General features: G+C 36.3%; 1 protein-coding gene across 3 annotated transcripts in view; it reads right to left on the bottom strand.

The window, feature by feature from the left end:
* The window catches only part of LOC128253226 (protein amalgam), a 508,116-nt gene extending 497,647 nt beyond the window's left edge, over positions 1–10,469 (bottom strand). The window contains exon 1 of one of the 3 annotated variants that reach the window (XM_052981478.1): positions 10,293–10,469. The gene's annotated coding sequence lies outside the window, so the exon portion shown is untranslated. Of the gene's footprint in view, positions 1–10,204 lie in introns of all 3 variants that reach the window. The other 2 variants (XM_052981473.1, XM_052981474.1) reach the window with 2 other exon arrangements.
* Positions 10,470–26,375: the final 15,906 nt, after the last annotated feature.

The raw sequence follows: 26,375 nt of genomic DNA, 5'->3' as shown, positions 1-26,375 counted from the left end.
TTCTTAAAATATTTCAAGGATAATTACTTCTCATACAATGACAAAATAATACTTAAAATGTTAAGTCCAATTTTAAAAAATAAATTAAATTTTTCAGTACGATACAATCGTAGGCTTAAATTATATTTTTTAAGCATTTTTAAGACACTGATAAGTGGGGCATCATCATTGCTCCAGGGACAAAGTTTGTAATGGAATCCAAATTTAGAATTATTTAGCTCCTTCTCCTCCAAATCCTCCAGAGCAGCCCTTAGGTATTTAAGCCTGTCCAAGTGTTGTTCGAAAAGCATGCCTTCAAATTGCATTAAGATGACTTCAATTTGTTGAGCGTTGATTTTAAAGGAGAAGTGTTATTTTTTTACTATTGCTTTAAGAATGATGTTGGATTTAGAAACTCAGGCCTTTATATTTGCGTACAGCTATATCTACTTACATATTTTCTTTAATATATCATATGAGTAAAACTGTTCTCATTTAATTTCCTATAAGGTGTCTTAGTACAAAATTTGTATACATATAGTTATCTCTATCTTTAAGAAATAGTTACAAAAAATTTACATATGTCTCTTTAGAAGAATACATATACGAAACATAATTCGAACTATGTAATGCTTTCATTTTTACATTATTATATCTATCTCTTTTTATAAATAAATAAGTAAATAGTTACAAAAAGTTTACCAATTACCATAAGACAACATTTTTGAAGAGAACTCAGTTTATATTTGTTACATTAAAATGGAGAAGTTCCTTTGTGAGTTGTGTTCAGAAACAAAATCGTTTACTACACGCATAGGCCTCAAAAATCGTATCTTAAAATTACATAACTTTAACTGTCAAAAATCAAGATCGTTATATTGTTGCTGTTATTTCTGTCCAAAAGTACAAACATTCTCGTTTCGATATGATTATAACGCTCATCTCCTGTTGAAGCATGATGCAGTCTTAAAAAGCTTTCGCAAGGCACAACTGCATTTACAATCCTAGATCAAATAGTAGTAGGTTTTAATCTTCTTTGTCATCCATTAATTCTAAATATTTATTCGGGGGGTTGGACGATATGATCTAATCAAAGATGTGATCATCATCAGGAAACGCATCGCTTTGGGGGTTTGTGAAAGCTTCATCCAATTCAAATATCTGTCCATATTGAAATTGATCATCGTGTTCATCGTGAAGTATAAGTTGGTTCAAAATATCTTGAGTGGTCCTCCCCAATGGTAAATTGCTCCACTCAAGGGCGTCATAGTCAGCTCTAATAGGCTCCGTTTGGGTTGACATTGTAGCAGGTGCATATTGTACAATTAAATCCATTGGTATGCAGTACTGAGGCATTTGAAGAACTGACCCTGTGCAATTTGAGTGCTGTCGTTTTTATAGTCTAGAATGTTCACTTAACAGTTTGACATATACAGGGAGTGCATACAGGTATGTCTTACTCCTAGAACCCATTCCATTGGTTCTTAAATATATAGAAACCCGCCCCAGACACCTGTCTAATGGTTACCAGAGGTCAAATCAAAACGAGGATGGATATCAAGTCAACATTTGCTTAAGATGTTGCCATGCAATCATGGGCATTTCCTCAAGCCTTAAGCTGAGAGTAGCTAGAATATACGGGCTCTTAACGGTTTTATAATCAGTTTAATTTTTTCCGAATGCATTCAAATTTAATAATCAGTGTACACGATATCCGATGGAATTTTAATAGCGCTGGTTAAAAAGAGCAATTTTTAATTAAAAATGGTTCGAGCTGTGACTTCACCACTGGCTCTTAATCACATGCCGGGAGAAAAGCTGAGAATCAGTGAGTGACAAGCTTTACGCCGCGACTTTAACTGGCGTTGTCTTTGATTGGGCGCAAGCAATTTAAGCGAAGCCCTTTATTTACCCAACGTCAGTTTTGTTCTAGAAGCAGAATGGAAAATGTTTGGCAACTCGAGATGTAATAATCCGAGGCTCTGCAATACTCACATTTAATATTAATTGTGACGTATGCCCTTACTCATTGGCCAAACTTTGTCTTATGCATCGTATCTTGCAAATTTTCTAAACTCTTTCCCTTGGCAGAAAAATAGTAACAATTTATTATAATTACACTCTGAAGAGACTTTGAACAACAAGACATGACTGAGACAATTTATAGTTATCAGAAAGAACACAGGGTTATAAAGTATTTTTTTGGAAAATAATTTTTTTGCAGAAAAATTAAGATTTGCATCTTTAATTATTAATTAAGTGAGACTTCGAATATTTTCAGTGAAAATTTGGACACATAATTTCTATGTGGTAGGTTGAATATATACCTGGATATGCAATTAAATAATACTTTAATTTTTTTTTGATAGTGTCACAATTTGAAAAAATTGTTCTCCCTAAAGACTTTGTAATATGATTATTCCAGGTAAGATTTCTGTACTCAAGTGGCGTGTTATTTATAATCAGTGGCTGCAAATTATTAAAAACTATTTTTCTTTTACTTATACCAAGACATTTCGATTTTTATGGGTTAATCCCAAGTCCATTGTTGTCGGCCCATTTACACGTGCAAGTTCTCTGTTACAAACATCTATACACTCATTTATTCTGTTTAAAGGACATCACAATCAGATAACGCATTGGGAAGGTCATTAACATATAAGGTAAGCAATAAGGGACCAAGCCCAAAACCCTGGGGTACACCACGATTAACATTTTCATATGAAGACGAAACGCAAGACAGTACAACAGATTGACGACGATTTTGTGAATTTAGAAAACATTAACATATTATATAGTTTTGCACAAAGGACATGGTTCATTACACGGTCCATTAAAACTAAGAGTGTAACATTGTTTTCGTCTATTTGTTCCCTTAGATCATCTGCAATTTTTAAAATAGCTGAGATACAGCTTCTGTTTTTCCTAAAACCAGACAGATTATTATGTCGGACATAAATTTATTAGAGATTTTTAAATACCTTTACCTTTGATAGGTATGGAAAAATAGAAATGGGTCTGTACTCATTATTTGATTTGGGAATCGGAATTATTTTTACCGTTTTCTAACAGTCCGGATATTTAGATACTGATACAGTATTGAACGTATACGTTGTGTATGACAGGATCTTTGGCAGCAGTATTTTTATAAATTTTGGGCTTATGTTGTCAGACCCAGTGGAGTCACTCTTAATTCTTAGTATACTCTGAAGGACATCACACTGGTTAACACACATAAACCCAAATCTAATATCACAGACTGTTTCAGGTACAAATCGTGGGTTCAGATATTTCAGTGATTTCAGGTACTGTGCAGTTTAAGAACTTTTTATTAAGTTCATTAACATTTATGTCTTGCTCAAGTCTTGGTTTAAATTTGCATATTCCCAGGTTTTTCATTATTTTCCATGTCTGAGTAGTGGAAGAACTTTTTATCAAGTTTATTAACATTTATGTCTTGCTCAAGTCTTGGTTTAAATTTGCATATTCCCAGGTTTTTAATTATATTCCATGTCTGAGTAGTGGAAGATGCGTTGTTGAATTTATGGGAATATAAATTTGCTTTGGCGGTTTTAGTAAGTTCTTCTGCTGAACCTGAGAGGACCTCTTATGGCTGATGTTGAATCCAGAAGAATTTTTTATCTGGGTTTTTCATTATATATTTATCGTTATGTTGAAATATAGTCCAAAAATATGAAAATTACATTACTGTTAATCTTTCAGCTGTTAAGCCATTTAATTTTTTTCCTCTAAGCTTAATATTAGTGTTATAAAGTATGAGAAATGTTTTTTAAGGTTCCTCACATTTTTCAACTGCAAATTTCTGAACAAATGGATATCAGAAGTTTAAGTAAATGCAATGTAGATTAAGATTTTCAATTCTTTGAAAGAGTCGGTTTTAGTTGAGAAAAGAAGAAGCAAGTGTTACAAAATGTCTTAAAGATGGTTTAAGTGCAAAAGAAATTTTAAACTATTCAAGCGAAGAAATTTCTCATGGCTAAGCTCGCATTTTAATGTTACTATAACAAACCAGCGGTTAGACGGTCCACATTTCCTTTATATCAAAAAAGTATTGAAAGCAAAAAAAAAACAAGAAAGATAAAAAGCAACCAAATATTCTTCCACAGAACAGTCGGAGCCTAGGTGGCGCCATCTGTGGAATAGTATAGCCAACACTAGAAGCTAAGAGCGTACTGCACCCCCACCCCCAACTAACAGTTCTATTGTTCTCTCTTTGTGATCTGCTACCACAGGCAGCACAGCGGCCGATCGGTGGCTGAGCAGCGGCAGAGCGGCGATAAAAAAATTCATAACTTATAAAGGATTCTAATGGCTTGATTTTGAACTTTGGTGTCTACCGATAGATATGACCAAAACACACAGAGTACAACAGCTAAGGACTAACATGTATCAGAGGGACGTGACAGGTAACGATGACGGAAGCTAACTTTGGCAAGCCGAAGTTTTAATACCCTTGCATACAAGAAGCGAGAAGAATAAGACATAGATCGTCCGAAAAAAAGATTTGGAAAGATTCATGTCAACAGCTTATATACTGCGTGAAATATCCTGAAAAGTTTTAAATACGATTTGAAAAGATGAATGGCATTAGATCATACACTGCTCGAAATATCTTTAATTCTTGAAAGTTATACCCTATTTTTCTATAGGAGCTATAGGATATAAACGTCCGAATTGGGCGTTTTTCAAACTACACATGGGTTAGGACGACTGTGAAAGTTTCAGATCGCTAGCTTTTAAACTGAGCTCGCTAACGGTATTGAAACAGACAGACAGACGGAAAAGGCTATACGACTCCGTATCCCTATTGATCCTGATCAAGAACATATATACATTATGGGGTCGGAAACGTCTTTTTCACTGCGTTACAAAATTCTGACCAAAGTTATGTTATCCTCTGAAAGGGTATAAAAATAGTAAAAAATCATTAAAAAAAAGGTTAAACCACGCCCATTTTGTTAAAAAATATCTTCCTTCCTGTATCATAAATTTAATTAAAAAAGCAGAGTCCGTAAATGTTGCTTTGTCTTTAAGTTATTAAATAATGCCAAAAGTGGTCGTTGGAGCCATGATTTGACCTAAAATCCCAAATTGTTCTTTTAGAGATCCTGCTATTGGGATAATAACGTTTTGCAATGCATCCAAAGGCTTAGTTATAAATATCCAAATTTGTTTTATACACGATTTTTCATTCCATATTTTTCGCAAGTTTATAGTGTGATCCTAGATCAATAATTTGGTAAGCCTTTAATCTGTACATTCGATAATTAGGCAGCCTACACAATGGGCTTTAAATTGGTAGCAGTCCCAATTGGTAGGCTTCGCAGTAACAACTGAATTTACCTATTCTTGGCAATAATAGTAATCATCGGCAAGTTTAGACTTCAGCTCTTGTACTCAGTTCTCCAACATGCCCAACTCCTTCAGTTGGGCATCGGAATCTTGGGATATCCTTAGTTCTGGGTGAGTTTCTCTCTATGATTGCTTCGCTCCCAAAGTCATGATGTTGTTGCATGTTGGATGTTTATCTGTTAAGCAATTTGATGTTTCAAGTGTTTTGTTTATACAAAATGGGCCAAAAGAAGTCACCCTTTTGGAAGATGCTCTTTTGTAAATGACCGCCAATGTTATATCTGTTTTGACATTTGTGGAATAGACAGATGTAGAATACAAGTGAACAAGCCATGGAGCGATATACTCCCTAACAACGCGGACTAACCGCGTCTTTTTTTGCCGTAACAATTCCGTGGCCGTCCAACACCGACTGCGCAAACACTATGCCGTTTGACCACCAACCTTGAATAATATGAAAGGACACGAGACATTGCCAATAGGGCCGACCCCGCGTGTAAACTACGCACAAGCCATCCTAAATCTCGAGGACGAAATGGACTTTTTGGAATTAAATCATAACATTTCCACATCAGCCACCCAGGGCTCATAGGCAGATGTTAGACATAATTTCAAAAATGTATTGGTTCATTTACTTTAAAGTGTAGTAATCATATCGAGAATCGCTTAAAGAGCGTAGTTTTTTCCTCACAAGTTGGGAAATCGAAAGACTTTTTACATAGCATTCCGAAAGTAAATAAAACGTTCGAAATGATACACATTAACCATTATGCTCCCGTTGCCGCAAGCAGAAAAAAAACATATATCTTTGGTTGTCGATGGGTTCACAAAGTCACTTACACAGGATATCTGATTAAAGCAATGCATATAGCAGGCCAAAAGCAATAGTCTCTATCAGGGACCTTGAAAGATTTTAATATCAATAACGTTAAAATCGCTATCGGATCTCCTCGAGCAAACGGACAGGTAGAGTGGATAATGTAGAGTTTAGGTCCAATGATATTGAAATTGTCTGAGCCAGAAAATTGAATATAATGGCACTCAGTAATTGAAAAAGTTGAGTTTTCCATCACTTACACTATACATCGTAGTGTAAAGCAGATCCCAAGCATATTGCTTTATGGCAAAGGACAAAAAAGAAAAGTAATGAATACGCGTAGAAAGAAGTAAGAAGAAGAATATGATATAGTTGAATCAAAGAGTTTAGAAACGATAAGAAGAGAGGCTATGAATAAAAAAAAAAATAATAAATAAATAAAAAAAAAATAAAAAACCAAAAACTATAAAAAATGCGACTACTTGATGGTTAAGAACATCAATTGCACGGCAGGAGCCATTAGAAATTGAATTCCAAAAAATAAATGCCCTTACATGATAACAAAAATAATAAGAAATGACAGAATTTATTGCAAGATGTAAAAGGATTCAAGAATCAAGAAGTCCAGAACATACGGCATTGGATATGATAAAACAAAATTTAGTAATGTTAGTAAAAACAAAAAGGTTTAAACCTTTTTAAATAACTATAGTAAACTTGTAAGATCATAACCCTTTGTTTATTAGACAATAAAAAAATACAAACTATAATTAACCATGATCAGGAAATCCAGTTCGCAGAATGAACGATTTGTAGTAAGATAGCTTCTACAGTTAGTCGTGCTGCTAACTGAGACAACGATTGACATTGATATTATCAGCAAGCTGTAGAAACACATACATCTTTTGTAATTTGGTATGTAACAGGAAAGCTTAAATTACCTTAAAAGACTTATTTCTTTACAAGAAGCAAGCGATTTACAGGATCGAAAAAAAATATTTTTTCTTAAGCCTTCAAGTCTGAGTAAAATCGCTTACAAAAAGCGTGTGGGCAGCAGAAACATTGAGACAACACTGTAATAGCTTCTTCTCATTTTATTTTTCTTTTTTTTTGTTACATTGCATTGGAGATTTAAAAGAAGGGAGCTTTTCCTTAAACTCCTACAAAAAACTAAGGTTCACTTGAACTTGGCATAAGAATAAATCTGCGCTAAGATATCGGGAATTGCTTAATTTGTATTTATTTGACTTTGTCTTTCAGAGCTACAATATAAAAAAAATACTTAAAACTTAACTTAAACAAAATTACTGTTAAACTGTGCAGATTTTGTGATCATTTTTAAGAAGTATGTTCAAACATTCCATAGTCTGACCACGCGCACAAATAAGTTGCTTTTGTAACAGAGCACTTCTTCTAATGTATTCTAACGACGATAGTTAACCTTACAAAGGCATTGAATTCGTTTAACAACCATTTCACATTTTTCCAATAGAACTTCGGAGCTGAGAGTCTCCAGCTTAAACCAAGTTTTTGGTAGGACAATAAAGTTGGACGGAAGGGAAACACTAGAGTTCAATTTAGTAAGCTCACTAAGTATGACTCTTGTGTTCTGATAGGAAAATAGAAAGAATAAGACTACTTTTTTGGGACAGAAAAGGGCAAACAGGGCGCATAATAAGACAAGGTTATACTACTGCTAGTCTCTCTGTTTTATACACAGGAAGTAAATAGGTTGAAACGAACCGGATCGGTTATTTGATAACTTATATACTTACTTCCACTTTTTTAGTTTTTAAGCATGATGAAAAAACATACGAACTTCTGTTTTTTCTTTGCGTTGATTGCCGTTGTTTTATACAACACGGAGATATTTTTATAGCTACAAAACTCAAATTGGCGGCTTAAAAAATGCGGGCCTTTGCACTCACAACATGGTCCCCAAACATCAAGTGCCAACCCGCTTGCACGGATCCGAAATGAAAAGATCCGTCCGTACTTTGTCGTTTCTACTGAAACTAGTCTTCCAGTTTTAAAACTATCAGCTTGAAATTGGCCCAAAAGTTGTCTTCTCTTTGCAGGTAGTATATAAGTCGGAACGAGCCACATCGGACGACTATATCATCAAGCACTCATATGAATAATCGGGAAAATTAATGAAACAAAAATTATAACTTCCCGTTGTTTTTTTAAAAATTTTTTTTTTAAAACGTTGTAATAGTTTAGTTGTTCAGAATTACGGTTTTAGTTTAATGAAAACCAGAAGATTATATAATATAGTTTCCATTTGGAAATTTTTTCTTAAAAATTATAACTTCTAACGCAAGAAATATAAGTCTGTACTTGTAACTGAAAAAAATGATTTCTTTGCTTTATTTTGTTTTGTTTTTTTTTTTAGTTTCTCAAGGTTTAATGAATTATTTAAAAAAAAAATTTTAAAAATGTAATTTCTCTAATTTAAAAAGTTTTATTTTTATTCTTTTGGACTTTTGATTGGTTTAAAAAGATAAAAATCATTGAGATTCAATGGTTTCAGTGGGTACTCACAAATTTTAAAATTTAGATTTTTAAAGATGTTTAACTTTGCTACAGCTGCAAAGATATACACTTGTTCCATAAGACATACGAAAAATTTTTACCTTTAAATTTTACAGACGAGTTATTGTTTTTAAAAAGCCTTACAGCGTACTTTAGGTGCGTTTAAAACGATCTAACTAAATATATGTTGATAGCATAGAAAAATTCTTTTGTAGATTCTATAGCTTTTATAATTGTGAAAAAATTAATTTCTTGGGGCAGAAAGAGGATAAGAAGATTGATAAGAATCGCATAAATTAAATATGTAGTGCTCATAGGAATGATCCAAAAATAATTACAATTTTTTAAATAATCTAAAGTATACATTTTTTAAAATGTATGAATATTACAAAAATATAGATATTTTTTGCGATTTATAGCGTATTATTAGCTGACAATGCTATATTGTTTTAAATCAAATACGCAAAAAAATTTGTAAGCGTTTTAATTTGGGTGTGTGACATAACGCCCACTTTCAAAGTTTCAAAGCGCCTGAGGGCGCATATCTGAACCTGTAGAGATTTCGAGGAGTCAAATATTTCTTTAAAGTAATTTTTTGATTGCCTTGTTATCAAATCGTTTTATAGAATATTTATTTTTTTTAAATAGCTGCAAAAAGGATTCCATGACCCAAAGTACTCGACCTAATGCAAACATTCAATAATTGGTTTTCATTTTTAAAAATACAAAAAAATCCATATTTTCTTAATATTTTTTGAACGGATCAACAAATCATCAGTTCTGTCATTTTCTCCAACGGCAGATACAGTGGGGTGTCGCTTTTACCCCAACTGTCGGCTTGTCCCCACACTCCCATCTGTCAAGCTATAAGCGTTTGTTTTAAAATGTTTATATTTTTTTTTCCTATTCGCTCTCGGATCTATTCAAAGGCAGCTATATTATATAGTCGTAAAATTTTAGTTAAATTTAGACCGTTTAAATTAATTTACCTTGCATATGTTTTATTTATACATTTTTTGATTATTTCTTTGGAAGGTTTACTCTTGCTATCAGTACCGTTCCTACTAATATTTTAACGGTAAAGGAAAAAAAAGGTCTTGCGAAAGATTCAATCAGATAGCTTGAAAACTGACTAACAAGTTTGCGTTGCGCGCAGAAGTACATTTGAACATAGCTTGATCGACTCGTCTGGTGTTGCTGATTAAGATTTTTTACTTTATAGGTCTTCTACGCCTTTTAAGAAGTCCAATTAAGCCAAGCTTAAAAAAGATATTCCGAGTACAAATTTGTTAGCCATCGGTATATAAATAAACAAACAAACTATGATGTTATGTTAATAAGTATTGAAAAGTGAAATTTCCAAAGCCGATTTATTAAGTAAAACGAATGATTGAACTCAAAAACATGACATGCTATTGCCGTGATACAGTTGATGTTATTCAAAGTTAAGCTTTAAAAAAAAATAAAAATTCGTTTTGCAGAGTTTGTACATTTACTTACTTTATACTCGTAGAAAGCTTTTTTTAATAGGCATGGCCCTAGTCGTTGATCATTATAAATAAATTTAATGAAATAATGATAAACTAACCGATATTAAACAGTTCTGTACACACGTACGCAATGTCTAAGTCAATTTTCTTTTAATTATGGTTGTTTTTTTCAAAAAACTTATGATAATAAGTATAAAACGGCGTCAGCTCACGGTACATTCTAGTGTTAATAAGACCCCGTGCATATATTTCTTAATTTAAATTCGACCGCCGCGCTAAAAGGTCTGATTGTGACTGCAAAGAAGTTAGAAGGCTTAAAAAGGCTGAGTCTCGTGCTCACCCATTCGTAACACGACGCTCTGTTGCGCCACTCCGTCAGCTGGGGAAAGTAATTGAAATTCCCCCATTGGTTTATTTTAATGCTAGGGGTTGGAGAGAGTATACAGTAGGAATTTTGCTTCAAAAAAACAAGAATAGTTACCACCACGTGTTTGTGGAATCTATGTATTATTAGTTGCATTTTAAAGGGTGCTTCTCTGAGCTTATTTTTTTTTTCGATCCTATTGGTAATGGCTTGATAGATTTTTTTGTTATAGTAAAGCCCTCATTTTAAGACAACTCCGTTTTAAATTGTTTTTATGGTAAATTTTTTTTTTATATATATTAATTTATAATAAAATGGAGTTATTTTTTACTCGTCATCCATGGTCACGCTATCTTTTACGTAGGTCCTCTACTCTCTCTTTTAGCAAAAGATATGCAACAATAAGTGAAAAATTAAACTTTTTAAGTAATTTTGACCTATCTAAAAACATAAAAATTGAACAAAAAAAATTTCGAAAAACGTACTCGGAAAAACATTGCGGTTTATTTTGAGAAAAATTAAAAATAATATTATAATCGGACAAAAGCTTCTATAAAAAGTCTTACTCGGCAGCTAAAAAAAACACTATTTTCGGGAAAACGCGTTTACAGGTAAATGATGGTGTAATACTTGATTGCCATACCTTACGGCTAGCAGGAAAATGCGAGAAAATATTAATCGGCAAAATACTTTTTGCAGCGTATTCTCTGACATATATAGATTAAAATAATGAAGAACAAGAAAGGAAGCAAACTTCGGCAAGCCGAAGTTCATATTCCGATTGTTCCTATGGGAGCTATATGCTATAGTCGTCCGATTTTGATGAAATTTAAACCGTAATTCTGAAATATTTAACTATTACTATATGCCGAAGAACTAAAAAAACAATTAAAAAACAGCTATAATTTTTTTTCATTAATTTTTCCGATTCTTCCTATGGGAGCTATATGCTATAGTCGTCCGATCCGGCTCGGTTCGACTTATATACTACCTGCAATAGAAAGACAACTTTTGGAAAAGTTTCATGCAGATAGCTTTAAAACTGAGAGACTAGTTTGCGTAGAAACGTTTTCGTTTTCCGATTTTAATAAAATTAAAAGGGTAATTCTGAACTGTCAAATTATTAATTAATCAAAAAGAAATTATAAAAAAAAACAAAATAAACAAGTTAAATTTAAAAATTTTGTTAAAAATATTTTTATTGTTTTATTGGCAGCTTTATGTTATAGTCGTCTGATTTTGATGAAATTTAAACCGTAATTCTGAAATGTTTAACCATTACTATATCTCGAAGAAATAAAAAAAAATTGAACAAGAAAGGAAGCTATATGACATAGTCGTCCGATTCTGACGAAATTTAAACCGTCATTCAGAAATATTTAGCCATTACTATACGTCTAAAAACTAAAAAAAAATTAAACAGGAAAGGAAGCAAACTTCGGCAAGCCGAAGTTCAAAATCCCTTGCAGGTATTGCAAGAATTAAATATTTTTGAAAACATTAAAATTATGATTTACTTGCGTATATGTATGTTTAAAAACATTGAAGCTATGATGATTTGCAGCTCAATTATTAGATAGTTATTTTATATATTTTTATTATTTCTATGGGAGCTGTATGATATAGTCGTCCGATTTTGTTGTAATTTAAACCGTAATTCTAAAATATTTAACCATTACTATATGTCGAAGAACTAAAACAAAAATTAAAAAGCAGCAAAGCTATTATTTTTTTTTGTATTTTTTATTCCGATTGTTCTTATGGGAGCTATATGATACAGTCGTCCGATTTTGATGAAATTTAAACCGTAATTCTGAAATAATTAACCATTACTATACGTCGAAAAACTAAAAAAAAATTAAACAAGAAAGGAAGCAAACTTCGGCAAGCCGAAGTTCAAAAACCCTTGCAGATATTGCAAGAATTAAATATTTTTAAAAGCATTAAAATTATGATTTACTTGCGTATATGTATGTTTAAAAACATTGAAGCTATGATGATTTGCAGCTCAATTATTAGATAGTTATTTTGTATATTTTAATTATTTCTATGGGAGCTGTATGATACAGTTGTCCGATTTTAATTAAATTTAAACCGTAATTCTGAAATATTTAACCATTACTATATGTTGAAGAACTAAAAAATTAAATCAGCAAAAGGTATAAAAAATTATAACTGTGCTTTTAAAAATTTTTTTTTTTAGTTTTTCGACATATAGTAATGGTAAAATAAATTTTTTTTTTTGACAGTTCTGAATTACGCTTTTAATTCTATTTATTTTTATTCTATTAAAATCGGAAAACGTTATTGTATAGCTGTCATAGGAACTATCGAATAATTGAGCTGCAAATCATCATAGCTTTTTGAAATAGTTGTTATATAAACTTCCCCTTGCCGAAGCTTGCTTCCTTTCTTGTTTAAATTTGTTTGTTGTCGATTTTATCGATTTTATTAGGCTTTTTGCGAATATAGCCCCTGGGACTGCTTAATCTGCTTTCAAGAGCTATAATCTACAGAAACGATAATTTTTATCAGGTAAGATGAGCTATCGCTGACGAGTGGTCACCAGAAATACATATAATATATAAACATAAATATAAAAATATATCAGTTTAAGCAGCTTACGCTAACATATGAAAAAAAGGACTGTTTAACCAATTTGGTAAGGAAAAGGTTCTAACGATGTTTTTGTATATAATATAAAAAATGTTTACAAAAAATATAAAAAAAATTATTCACAAAAAAAAAACAGGAGAGAACGCTATAGTCTTGTTCCCCGGCGACCGTTACTGAGCTAACTATTCCCCCCACAAAACAAACAAAGTTTAGGTGGCGCCATCTGTCGAACTGTATAGCCAACACAAGAAGAAGCCTGCAGCGCCCCCACCCCAAAGGGCAGTTCTCTTGTAGTGCCTCCCTGAGCGATGACCGCAAGCAGTTCTTTTGTTCTGTTTCCCTGAGCGATTACCAGCAGAGCAGCGGCCGAGCAGCGGCAGAGTGGCGGCAGATGACTTAATAACCCTATAACTTCTAAAATAATAGCTCGATTTTTAAAAATTTGGTACTTACGGATAGATATGACCGAAACACACACACAGAGTCCAACAGCTAATGTCAAACATCTCGCGGTTTGTGGGCGTTAGAGTGGGAGTCGCTCCATTTTGAAATAAACTTAATCTGCGTAAGATTCTTGTGTACAAGGGTAACAAGGAGTAGCAGATGAAGCCTATAAAAGTCTCTAAATATCACAGTTGCATATAGATGTTTATTTTAAAAGCTAGGGTTGACGGTGCGCATTCTTGCTGGTTCTTTCTTCCCCAGCTTTCTTTTCTTTCTAACACAAATCAATTAATTCGCGAACAAAACAAAGAAAATAAACTAATAAGAGTCTCCAAAGTAATATGGATACAAAATGATAATTAATTCTCGGCGACACGCTTGCCCAAACCTGACAACAGGGAGGAATTTCGGTAGATTTGGGGACACAGATGGTAAGTCCCAGTTCTTACTCACCCAACCTTGTGACAACGCAAGCAAAGTTGTTGTTGTCCCAATGCAAAAGTATGCTACATTCTTAATGCATTTTGTAAGAATTAGGCATAAGTACTAAGTATAATAATAGTCATACAAATAAGTTTCATTTTAATTCAATATTCGAAAACAGAAACAAAAGAAAACTAACAAATAGATTAACATTTAATATTAATTAATTTTGGTATCCCTTTTTTCATTTACTACTATATTTTAAGAATTATAATTATGAAAATATTTACTTGGGGAATATGACGGAATATATGGTTTCAAATCATTATATAAAAATATTATATTAAAATGTTGGAGCATAAATATTCTCTTAGCAATATCCACAGTAAAACACTTATCGATGTATCATTGGGCACAAGATGACTCCGACGTATTCGCTGTTTAATTTAAGAATTATATAAGTTAAATATATATATATATATATATATATATATATATATACATATATGTATATATATATATATATATATATATATATATATATATATAAAAAGAAATATTCCAAGCTTCCCAAATTCATATTGCTCAGTGACATACATAATTCTTTTCCTTAACTAATTTATGCGATTATTAAAAATTTATCAAAAAAAAATATTTATATTTTAATTATATGTATAATTATATATAGATTTTTTATATTAATATTTTAAGTTACAATAGCAATAAGATTATAGACTCTTTCATCTCATTAGAATTGTAGTTCTTTGGTAGAATTACCTATTAGTTTAAACAGAACAAAGATTTTACATATTCGGCTGTCTGCAAGGTGCGCCGGCCGCAATTACTTTTTTTCTATTTATAACCAGAAGCTGATTTACACGAATCCAGGAATCAAAACAATCTATGTGCAAATTACTATGCAATAATTAGCTACCGCAATTTGACAACCGCACATTCCTATAATTGGGGTTATGGTGATGATGGTTCGGCCTTCGATGGAAGATCTTGTTGAACCTAAGGGGTTCCTTTTCGTCGACGTATCCCTTCCAGGCATAGATCAGTATTTGGCTGCCAGAAATATGCAAACCGTCTGGCCACAAGCTTATCTAATTGCGGGCCAGAAATTTCACTTGTCCGGCGCAATGGAATATTTACGTGTTTAATGATCGACGTCTTTAAATGGAATGATTTGCACGAGAAAATGTCGCATAGCCTGTACTCCCAAAAAAAAAAACCTTATCTAAACCTTATCGGATGATCTTCCTGCATTTTTTCATTCTACTATGTACACGGTTACAGCAAATTTGTATGGCCGAGGGTAGTCATATAAGTTAATAAAGCAAATTATACATAAATATGAAATTTACGTTACCCCAAATAATTGGACACTACAAGATGTACTAGTTAATGCATATTAAATGCCAAATCTCTAGTTTTTAAAGTTTCCGAGATCTCGACGTTCTACTTGTTACAGCAAACAGCATATCCATAAATACGGTAAAAGAACGGCTGATAAAACGTGTCTCCGAAATAAGTAGAATGTCCATGTTGCGTTCCTGGAGAAGATGCTCAACCTCCAGAGATTAGCCAACTAAGCCGTTGGCGTTTAAAATTACGATATTAAGCCCGTAATTAGTCATTGCAATGCGTCAACCTCAGCGAGGTAACGTGCTTAGACATCACGCTCTGTAGCATTTGCAATGTCAACAGCAGGTTTAAGGTCACGCTTTTAAATCGCGCTACGATCCACAGAAGAATTGGGCTTACGTTTCTCAATCGACTCTAAATAGGCAGGACAACGGCGGAAGAAAGCACTATGGTTCGAGCCACAGTTAAAGCATTTAAACTGCTCCTCCTTCGTGGCCAGACACTTCTCCGTGTCCATTGTCTCATGGTCACCAGCACATCTGGCACACTTTACTGGCACACACTGAAAATAGCCGAAATCTAATTCGAGAAAAGACCATGATAATTTCAAATTTTTCAATACGAAAATAGTTCAACTAAAGAGAAAAAAAGAGACGACGTGTAAGAGCGCAAGTTATAAAAACAAAGTTAAAAAAGTGAGCAACGCTCGGCAACAGCATTAAGACCAACGTCGGCTCTCTTAAATCAGAAATAAAGCTTTCTTTTCTATAAGAGCGGATAAGCACCAAAAAAATCTGGAACACTGCAAGCGGACACGGAGCGAGCTAAATTTCTCTCTCCAGCATTATTATGCCCAAGCGGAAAAATACAAAATGAGCCATGAAGTGCCCGTCCTCCGATCGGCACAACCTTTTGCTAATTCCAACAACTACCAGCACAATGACTTTATTGAGAACTGTGACACCGTCCCTAACAGCGACAGAAAATTTAACAACAACTCCGCGTCTGGTAACGTCAGTTCTTTCAGAAAAGCTCCAATTTACTTCAACAAAAGGTGGCAAAAATGCAAAAGGAGCGTTTCCAACGTCACCGTCATCATCGACATCATTTGATGAATGCGTACCAACAGTTTGTCAATTGCAGCCGCTTCAGACATCGCAGCATTCTCTTGCTGCTTCTTTAACATATCAATAAATTCCAGAAGCCTGTCCTGGGCAGGTTGTCGAGAAGTTTCAAGGTTTGGCTGGCTTAGCGGAGGCAATAGATTTTGGCGCGATTCACGCACTGGCAAGGGCTGACTTGAAGATACAGAAGGTCGCGAGGTAAACCAAACATTATGAGCCGGGGGCAAAGCAGGTTTAAGGACAAGCTTTTGAACCGGGCTGCGATCTACAGAGGTATTAAGCCTACGTTTCTCAATAGTCTCTAAATAGGCAGGACATTGGACATTGGACATTTGTCCTTCGCCTCATGGTCACCAGCACATCTGGCACACTTTAGCAAAAGTGAACAAATGTTTTTAGAATGCCCAAACTCTTGACATCGGAAACACCTTAAAGGTCCTTTTCTTTGGAACTGCGGTTCTACTTTCACCAGCTGGTAATCTACTGTGCGAATATCATAAACTTCTTTGTTGTTTCTCGCTGGTCCCAATTCAACAAAGAATAAATCCCGGTTCGCCTTGCCATTCTCACCAGGGGGGTTGTATACACTACGAGGATTGTGCCCCAAGGCTTTAAGCCTCGCAGTAATTTCAGCTATCTCAGTGGCCGCATGGGGAGACCCTTCATGACGACTCGAAAGGCCCTTTCCTTCTTAAATTGAAAGGTGCTGACAGGGATTCTATTATCCTTAAAGAGTAACTGGACCACAGGAATGGGAATGGGAAGGGGGACGGGGATCGCACTTGTTAGTTTTAGTATGGGAAGTCATTGCTTGGTGATACCACAGGAAAGTTAAGTTGGACAGGCTCGGATAAACCATGGCCAAGCTTAGGCTCGGTGATAGAATCAATAGTCATTGTATCATCTTCATCATGAGACAGAATAGCAAAGCTATTTTTCTTCCTTGAGTAAGTAGACTCTCCTTCATTTCAAGGAGACTATTGAGAATTCGTAGCAGAGGCGGCTACTTGGGAGGTTTTTGATTGCTAACAGGCTTTTTTAGCGAAGTCTTATTTTTAACCGCTTACGTCCAGATTTCTTCTTTTCCTGAGGTTATTTACCTAAGTCAGAGGCGTTTTATCAGCAGAATTCTTACTCCAATTGGGAGTAAAAGGGTTCATAGCCGGAAAAGATTCATTGTTTGTCACATTCAAAGATGATGATGAGCAACTGGCAGGTTCTAAAGGATCATCACAGTCTTAATCTTCATAGGTTAAATTGTCCAAAATGTCAGCGAGGCACCTATTGGCATCAAAGGAAATCGCCTTGGCATTCCTAGAGGCTAGGTTGACGTCTTTTTTGACAGCTTCGTCTTTATTGACCGGTGGTCTGATGATTTGGTCCTTGGCAAACTCCAAGTGCTTATTCACACGGGGGTCAATATTGCTTTTACAACAGGTATTTCCAGAGATAGCTTTTTTTTTTTTTTTTTTACATATGCATTTTACTTATTGAATCTTCTCTAAATTGAGACTAACAATAAGTATATAAAATCTTAAATTAAAAAGCTATATATGACAGTCAAGTTGACTGACGCTGGATGTAAGGGCTCTAATAACTATTGCTGAGCTGGAAGGTCATTTCGTTGCAATCGGGTCCGGTTGGAAACCCTGCCTAGGCCCCTGGCGAGCTGGTTTGGATGAGATGTTAGCTTGGTGTGGTAGGACGCCTTTTGTTTTGAAATTTCATCTTTTACGGGTAGAATGCCAAGATCTCTGTGGATGTTGTCGTTCCCAACATACCAAGGTGCCCCAGTGATAGTTCTCAGGATTTTTGATTGGGCTCGCTGGATAATGTCGATGTTACTGCTGCTCGCGTTTCCCCACAATTGGGAGCCGTAAGTCCAGACTGGCTTAAGCGTTGAATTGTAAGGCAGAACCTTGAAGTCCAGACAGAGGGGGGAGCGAGCGTTTATGAGCCAATGGAGGTTATTGGATTTTAGTTTTAGATGAATTTTCTAAGCTTCGATATGTCTCCGCCATGTAAGTCTTCTGTCAAGGTGGACGCCAAGGTACGTTACATCGTCAGCTTGTGGAAGTGGCGTGTTATTCAGAGTTAGCGGGGGACACGTTTGTCTGTTAAGAGTGTTTACACTTTTGCGCATTTATTTTTATACGCCAGTCTGATAACCACCTCTCCACTACCACGAGATGATCAGCTAGTTGTGCTGTTGCCTGAATTGGGCATTTGGACCGACTTAAGATCGCGGTGTCGTCTGCGAATGTAGAAGTAGTTAGCCGCTCGTTCGTGGGAATATCTGCGGTGTAAAGGAGAAATAGAGTTGGACCAAGGGCGCTACCTTGAGGAACTCCAGCCTCTATCGTGTAATCGTCGGATATTGTAGTGTTGCATCTCACGGCGAAGGCTCTGTTGTAAAGGTACGATTCAAGTATCCTGTGAGTATTTTCCGGTAGTAATGCTCTGATTTAATGCATAAGGCCATCGAGCCAGACTCGGTCGAAAGCCTGCGCAACGACAAGGAATACCGCACTGCAGTATTCCCGAGACTCGAATGCAGTTCGTATTTCTGTTGTTAATCTGTTAACTTGCTCTATTGTTCCATGGCTTTCTCGAAAGCCAAATTGATGCGCCGGAATAATGTTGTGCTCTTTCAGATATGGGATTATGCGTGTCAAAAGGCATTTTTCGAGCAGTTTTGACAGACACGAGAGTAATCTTATCGGTATATATGAGGCTGGTATTGTGTGATCTTTTCCTGGCTTTGGGATCATTATGATTACCGACTTTTTCCATTTTTTTGGGAAGTAGCCAAGTCGTGTAATACCGTTAAATAGTTTACAAATTACCTCAACTGCACATGTTGGGAGTTCAATTAGCATCTTAGGAGTTATTAGATCACCGCCTGGGGCCTTTTTTGTTTTTAATTGCTCGCTGATGACTTTTGCAACTTCGTTTGTTTGGAACAGAATTGGCGCCGTCTCAGTTCCACCTCGAATTGACGGCGACGGTAGTGTGAATGAATTATTTGCAGGGTTTGGCTGAAAAACATTTCGAAGGTGTAAAGCAAATGTACAGGCTCTGTCTTTGTCGCTGCTGGCCCAGCTGCCTGAAGAGTCTCTTACGGGAATTACTGTTTCGGCCGGCGCACTTAGATTTTGGTGGGCCCTCCACAGGGGATGCTTGGTGCTGGTGGGTGAAAGTTTCTCAATGTACTGGCGTTGTGCTTTTTCTTCTTCGTGCCTTAGAGCCCTGGTAAGTCTGCGACCAGCTTCCTTAAGACTATGTTTTGAGGATGGCGATCTGCTGGTTTGCCAAGCACGCCTCAATCGTCTTTTCTCCAAAACAAGCTGTTCGATTTCAAGGTTAGTTTTGTGTTGGTGTGTGTGCCCAACCCACCCTTGCGGTGTAGAGACTTTGGCTGCTGCGATGAGTACAGACTCCAGTGCATTGGCATAGCAGTCGATGTCCTCCTTGAAGTTGAGCTGTGGAGTTAGTTCGATGTGGGAACTAACGTACTTTTTGAACTTCAGCCAGTTGGTTCGATGCGACGTCAGCCTGCAAGGGTGCTCGATTAATTCCGGGCTTTGAAGAAGAGTTATTAGCACTGGTGAGTGGTCCGATGATAAATCCAAAAGCGATTTTGCAGATATTAGATTGCGAGAAATATTTTTTGTCACAGCAAAATCAATTAAATCAGGTAGTTTTCTAGGATCTGTTGGCCAGTATGTAGGACTGCCTGGTGAAACGTAGTCTAGTTTGTTGCATGTTTTGATGAGTGCATTATATAGTTGCCTTCCTTTGGGGGTAACAAGGCGGGATCCCCAGTGTGTGTGCTTGGCGTTGTAATCACCTGCTGCTATGAATCGCTCTACAAGTGAATTGTAGAAGTCCATGAATTGGTCTTCTGAGACTGTAAAGCGGGGTGGGCAGTAGACAGGGGCAATGGCAATGTTGGTGGTGCCCAACTGTAATTTTATTGATGTAGCTTGCAGATAATTTTTTGCAAACCGTTGGTGAAAGTGGTGTTTGATACGGTCTCTTATTAAGATGCCGGCTCCGCCATGTGCTTTACCATCTGGATGATCGGTGCCGTAGAACGTGTATCCTCGTATTTGAAAGTTATATTTGCTAGTGAGATGCGTTTCTGCCAGCAACATAACGTCGTTGTGATTTTCGTTCAGAAATTGAGTTATTTCAGGTATATGCCGTGAAACACCGTTGGCGTTCCACAGAGTTATTCGAAGGCAGGCATAATTTATTTGGACTGCTTAGCTGCAAGCATTTGTAACAAGATATTTTGGTTTTGCATTAGAGTTTGCATGGTGGTTTTCATGAAGGACATAAATTCCATCATATTTTGTTGCAAAGTTATCATCATAGTTTCCATGTTACTTTGTGGCTGTCCCATGGCCTGCTGTATGTTATCAGTTTTCGGCTCTATGTGAGCTGTGCCTGATCTTAGAGCACTGGCGTAGGAAATGCTGTTGGTGGTAATTGAAGGGCCAAATGATGACCTGGCTGCTTTTGCGAAGAAAACTTCGGGTGTCGTTTGTGATTTCATGCAAATGTTCTGGCGTGCCGTTGTCGCTCTTTGCATCCGACTTTTCATCTCCTTGTAGACTGGACAGCCTCTGTAGTTTGCTGTGTGGTTTCCTTGGCAGTTTACACACTTTCTAGTGAGAGAGTCTCCCTTGTTGGCAGGGCAGGGTTCGGAGCCGTGGCAGTTACCACAAGCTACACAAACTGACCTGAGGGTGCAGTAAGCCCTGGTGTGTCCGTATTCCTGGCAGTTTGTACATTGCACTGGCCCGTTCCGTTTGTGCGGCTCTTCAACTGTGATCCTACGGTGCAGAAGGTACTGCAACTTGTAGATCGGGTGCACTGCGTTTTTTTTCAAAGTTCTGCTGTCTGGCTCCAGCTCGACCTTGAAAAGTGGTTGCGGCTTCTTGTTTTTGTTCATAATGTTTATAACATTTTTGGCGCAAAAACCGTTTTCTTTTAAAGCCTCTATAATTTCAGAGGGGGTCACATCGGGTTCTATTCCCTTGAGGACAACTTGTAAGCCCTTGCAACTTTTCAGCTGGTACGTGTAGTAATTCTTTTTGGCATTGTTTAGGTACTTCGACACTGCTCGGAAATCATCTTCGGTTTTGGTTTGAAGTTTGGTTTCGCTTATTTTCCTTTCGTAAGCGGAATAACATGAAAGTTATCCTTCCCGACAAGCTCAACTATTTTATTGACTAGGACGTTGGAGATCTTCTCCCGAATAAAGATAGGTGGGAACTTAAATTTCTTTGGGGTTAATTCTTCGTACTGGAATGGAAAATCTATTTTCATTTAATGGCCCGAGATTTTCAGGGCCTTTGTTGGTACGGTTTATTTTGGGCATATTGCCGTTAGATTTTTTTGGGGGAGTTAGCTTGCGCTTGGAAATATTAATATAGCGATCCATGCCTGTCTGCATGTCCGAACCCGCTTGCGGAATTGTAATTTTTTCTACCGTAGCTTTGTTTTTGCCGTTTGACCCGATTTTTGCACTTGGTTGTGTTGTTGCTTTACCCGCTGCAGAAGAAGAGAGTGGAGTCGTTATTGCATTGTTGGCGACAGAGACCGTTGTAGTTGACGTAGTAGTTGCTGTTGTTGTTGCACTAGGTGGCAGAAGCTCGGTTGGAGTTTTGCATTGCTCACTCCATGGTGTTTGTGCGGTGAAAAGCAGGGCGGGAGAGCAAGAACTAGCTCTCTGGTTTTCGGCGGTCAGTAAACTTGCACTTTCTTGCACTTTCGGTTCTAGAGTATTACTCGTGAACGAGAAATAAGCATTGTTTCGGGCCAAAGAGAGACGACGTTTGTCTTGCTCTCTCTGAATTTTTTCACGGGCTTCGTCTTGTTGTTTTTGGCGTTGAGTGCGCTGATCCACGTTCTTACTCATTTATTGATAGAGCGTAATATTTATTAATTAATTAACTAAAACTTTAGTTTACGATATGCGAATTAGCATCGCGAATCGCAAAACCTCGCGTTTATAATTTTTTCCGAACGTTTTCGACTTAGTGGCTTATTGTTTTTCCGGAGCGTTAAGAAAACACGTCTACACGCGACCGAAGTTGACTATTACTGAGATAGCTTGAAATAGAAAGAATCTTTGCCGGACAGATATCAGCATGTGACATTGCACGGGTAATAAAACAAGAATAAAAATAAAGGTTAACCGCAGCAGCCGGCCTCTCAAAAGAAAAGGCTAGGCCGGCGAAAATTGTGTTTCAAAGTTCAGAAAACCGAGAAAAGACAAAAAGAAAAAAAAAAGCTCAGAAATAAACACAACCGGTTAGCCTGACACAAAAGTCGAGAGTGCTTAATCCTAGCAAATATTTTTTTGAAATTGTATAGTAAATAAAAAGTACCTTATTCGCACACATTTGGGGGTGCTGTTAACAAGTCAAACACTCAGGATTCGGCAAACTGATACGTTAAAAACTACCTGATTAACTAAAAAAAATGTCCGTAGTTTCTCAATCTTTTCCCCAATACTGAATTCTGAGCGCCTGTATTTAATTAAAAATAATAAAAAAACAGAAGGAAAATACGTTTTGGATCCTTTGCTGTTCAAAATATTTAAGAAAGCTTTTAAAATCTTTATCAAAAGCCGCTTCTGATTTTACCATTTCAAAGCATGGAATAATCTACAAAACTGGTAATAACGGAAGGCATAGCAATATGCTATTTTAATGTTTTGGCTAGATCTTATAAGGTTCGGGTGGTTGAAAATTTGACACGCTTTTCGTTTTGCCGCTTGACGAAACGCACTTCGCCATTTCAAAATCAGTCATCATCGAGTTCCCATTCAATGTGAAAATATCTTTCAATGTTTGGATCAAAGATTGCATTTTTCAACACATAAATAAAGAGTATGGCCTATTACAAATGTTTTAAGAATTAATTAAAAATAAATCGTGACTTACAAGTTTAACCAAAACTTTATTCCAAACATAAGGTTGGTGCTCTGGGATTGAATGCATCATTTTCTTGTCTCGCCTATTTCCCAGAATCATTTAGAATTCACAAAATCTTCGATCGCAGACTGGGGCCTCATTAGAGAACTCAGAGGCGGTTTCAGTATTCTGCTTTATGTCGTGTACTTTCACAGCAAGCCCTTACTGCCTAATTGTTAAGATTAGATAGTCTGTTTTCAGCCCAAATGAAATTTGTCTGTATTTTCCAAAAGCCTTGCTATATAAATGGTGGCAGTGTTGAATATTTTTAAGTGTTGAAAAGTTTGCATAAAAAGTAAATTGGCATATCGAATATTTAGATCCTAAAAAACTATTTTAAATACTTTTTTCTTACAATATTATGATGCATTCTTATTATGTTATAGCCTGATATGGTCTGCTGTCCAAATTCATTTTTGAGTCTCGGCTCTATTTCACTTTTTAAAATGAATTAGGGCCGCGTGGCTTAATTTAATTTTTGGTCGCGGCTAAATTGTGCTTTTCAATTTGAATTAAGGGCGCGCGGCCCAATTTAATTTTGCAACCTCGGTCTTATTTCACGCGGCCATAATTCGCGGATTCCAATAACTCCGTTACGTCTGGTCCTTAAGAAGCAAGCAAGAAGCACAGCCAGGACATCGGACCAGTGAGCAGAGCGAGGACATCGATATTGAGGAGCGTCAAGCAAAGGGCGAGATGCACAAAAAGAAACAACATTTTTATACAATTTTGAATAAATACGGGAGCTCAGAAATAAACACAACCAGTTGGCTTGACACAAAAGTCGAGAGTCAGAACAGAAGACAAAAAATAATTTGTTATTTGTTGCAACTTCACGACTGTATGCTGCAAATGTGATTTTATTCCCTCTTTCCACACAGTCCATTCGTTGGAAACGGTTCGAATTTTCAACAAATGTGAAACTCCGATTTCCACAGAGCACATCAACCTTCCGATTTCAGCTGATCTGAACAGCTGTGGCTCGTCAAAACGTAAACAAAGTCAACAGGTCTACCATCTTTGTTTATGTTTTGATGAGCAACAGCTGTTAAGATCAGCTGAAATCGGAAGGTTGATGTGCTCTGTGGAAACCGGAGTTTCACTTTTTTCAAAAATCCCAACGGGTTTTCAGGGTTGGACTGCGTGTGAAGAGGGTTTGCACCGCAGAAACATCGGCTAACTACCGCATAAATTAGTCCGTCAAAGTCCGTCAATTTTTAACGGCGGACTAACTAGGAAGTTTTTGGAACGGCAAAACCTTATGGACCATCCTATCAACGGATGGTGAAAGGTGGATGATCTCAGTGGAAATACGCTATTAAAAATATCAAAAAAAGCCAAAAAGAAAGTGGTCTTCGGCTTAGCTGCTGCGCCTCGACAAAGAAGATATGTTTTTGTTTACAAAATAAAGCAGCCCTTAAAGCAGCTTTTCGCATAAATTATTGCCGGAGATACTGGAAGAAGACTCGCGGATGCACATAAAATTTCTGCGAATAACACCTCACCAGTTGGGTGAAACTCGATCATCGTTGCAGTTCCCGTTCCGCATTCATCAGACGACCATTTCCAAAATACTGAAGGAGACGATCCCAGCTATTAACACTGCTCTTCATGAAAAATATATCCTTTCCTTCGACAAATGCGGAATGGATTTTCAAACTGTATTGGTGCATTGACGGTAAAATAGTCAAGTTTGAAAAAATGTATAAAAATTTCCATAATTTTTAGGTAAACATTGCAAGATAACTTATAACTTTTTATTGGAGGAGTACGTGGATGACCAGATGCCATAAAATTCTTCAAACCAAATGACCTTTCTGGAATACTTTCCGAAGATTTTCTGGTTGACGGTAGAAGTGTTTGGCCTACAAAAAAAGTCGAGCATATTCGAGTCCTATTTGAAAAATTTTTTACCGATCGTTCAGAATAAAAAAAACAAGTATATATACGACTTTTTAAACATTGAAAATGTTTCCATGATTTCTTTCCAGCTGGATGGTCTCCAACTCCAAGCTATAGGTCAGGATCCAAGCGCGACAAGCCTTCACGAATATACTGCGTAAAATGGAAGAGACCGTTATCGCCCGATTACTGGTTCTGCACAGCATTTACAATGCTTTTGGCTGATTCCACCAGATTCATTTTCGTTGCAAACCATAATAAGTCTAACTTCGTTACAAGAGTGATTTACGAAATCAAATGCCTTGCTGAAATCTGTGTACACTACGTCAGTCTGAAGGTTTTTTCTAAAGCCATTTATAACGAACGATGTTAGCTTCAAGTTCTTTGTCGTAGTAGACCTGCCTGCAATAAATCCATGATGACATGAAGACATAATCGATCTACAAATATGTTGCAAATGGGGGGTAATAACGTTTTTGAAAAGCTTGGGGTTAGCAGTCAACTTGAAGAATCTCTATAATGGCTAGTTTTTGATTTATTTCCCTTTTTATGAAGGGGAATAAAAAATAATTTCTTCCAAATAGGTGAAAAGTCAGTAGTTTCTAAGGATAGGTTAATCAATTTGTAAAGTGGTCTGCACAGGGTCTCTGCGCAGTATCGAAGCACCCTTTGCAGATCTAGAAGAAGGGAGCTTTCACTTAGACTCAAGCTAAAGATTAAGTTAGACTCTGCCTTTCCTCTGAATAGGACTGCTTAGGACGGGACGTTGGGTGATAAGGATCATCAGTTGCGTAAGTGGTGTTATTCTTTATAAACAAACGTGTTCTGTATTTGACACAAAACAAAAATCCAGTAAGTGGCCCAAAGAATTCTGGAAATGGTTCACTTGAGAAAGCGCAATGTCAAGCTTGCCGTCAATAAAGTCATGCTGCGCTTAAGGAAGTAAGATAT

The sequence above is a fragment of the Drosophila gunungcola genome (genome assembly GCF_025200985.1).
Source record: "Drosophila gunungcola strain Sukarami chromosome 2L unlocalized genomic scaffold, Dgunungcola_SK_2 000007F, whole genome shotgun sequence".
Taxonomy (NCBI): Eukaryota; Metazoa; Arthropoda; class Insecta; order Diptera; family Drosophilidae; genus Drosophila; species Drosophila gunungcola.
Note: the sequence above shows the minus strand (reverse complement) of the source record. Positions and strands in the feature narration are given on the sequence as shown.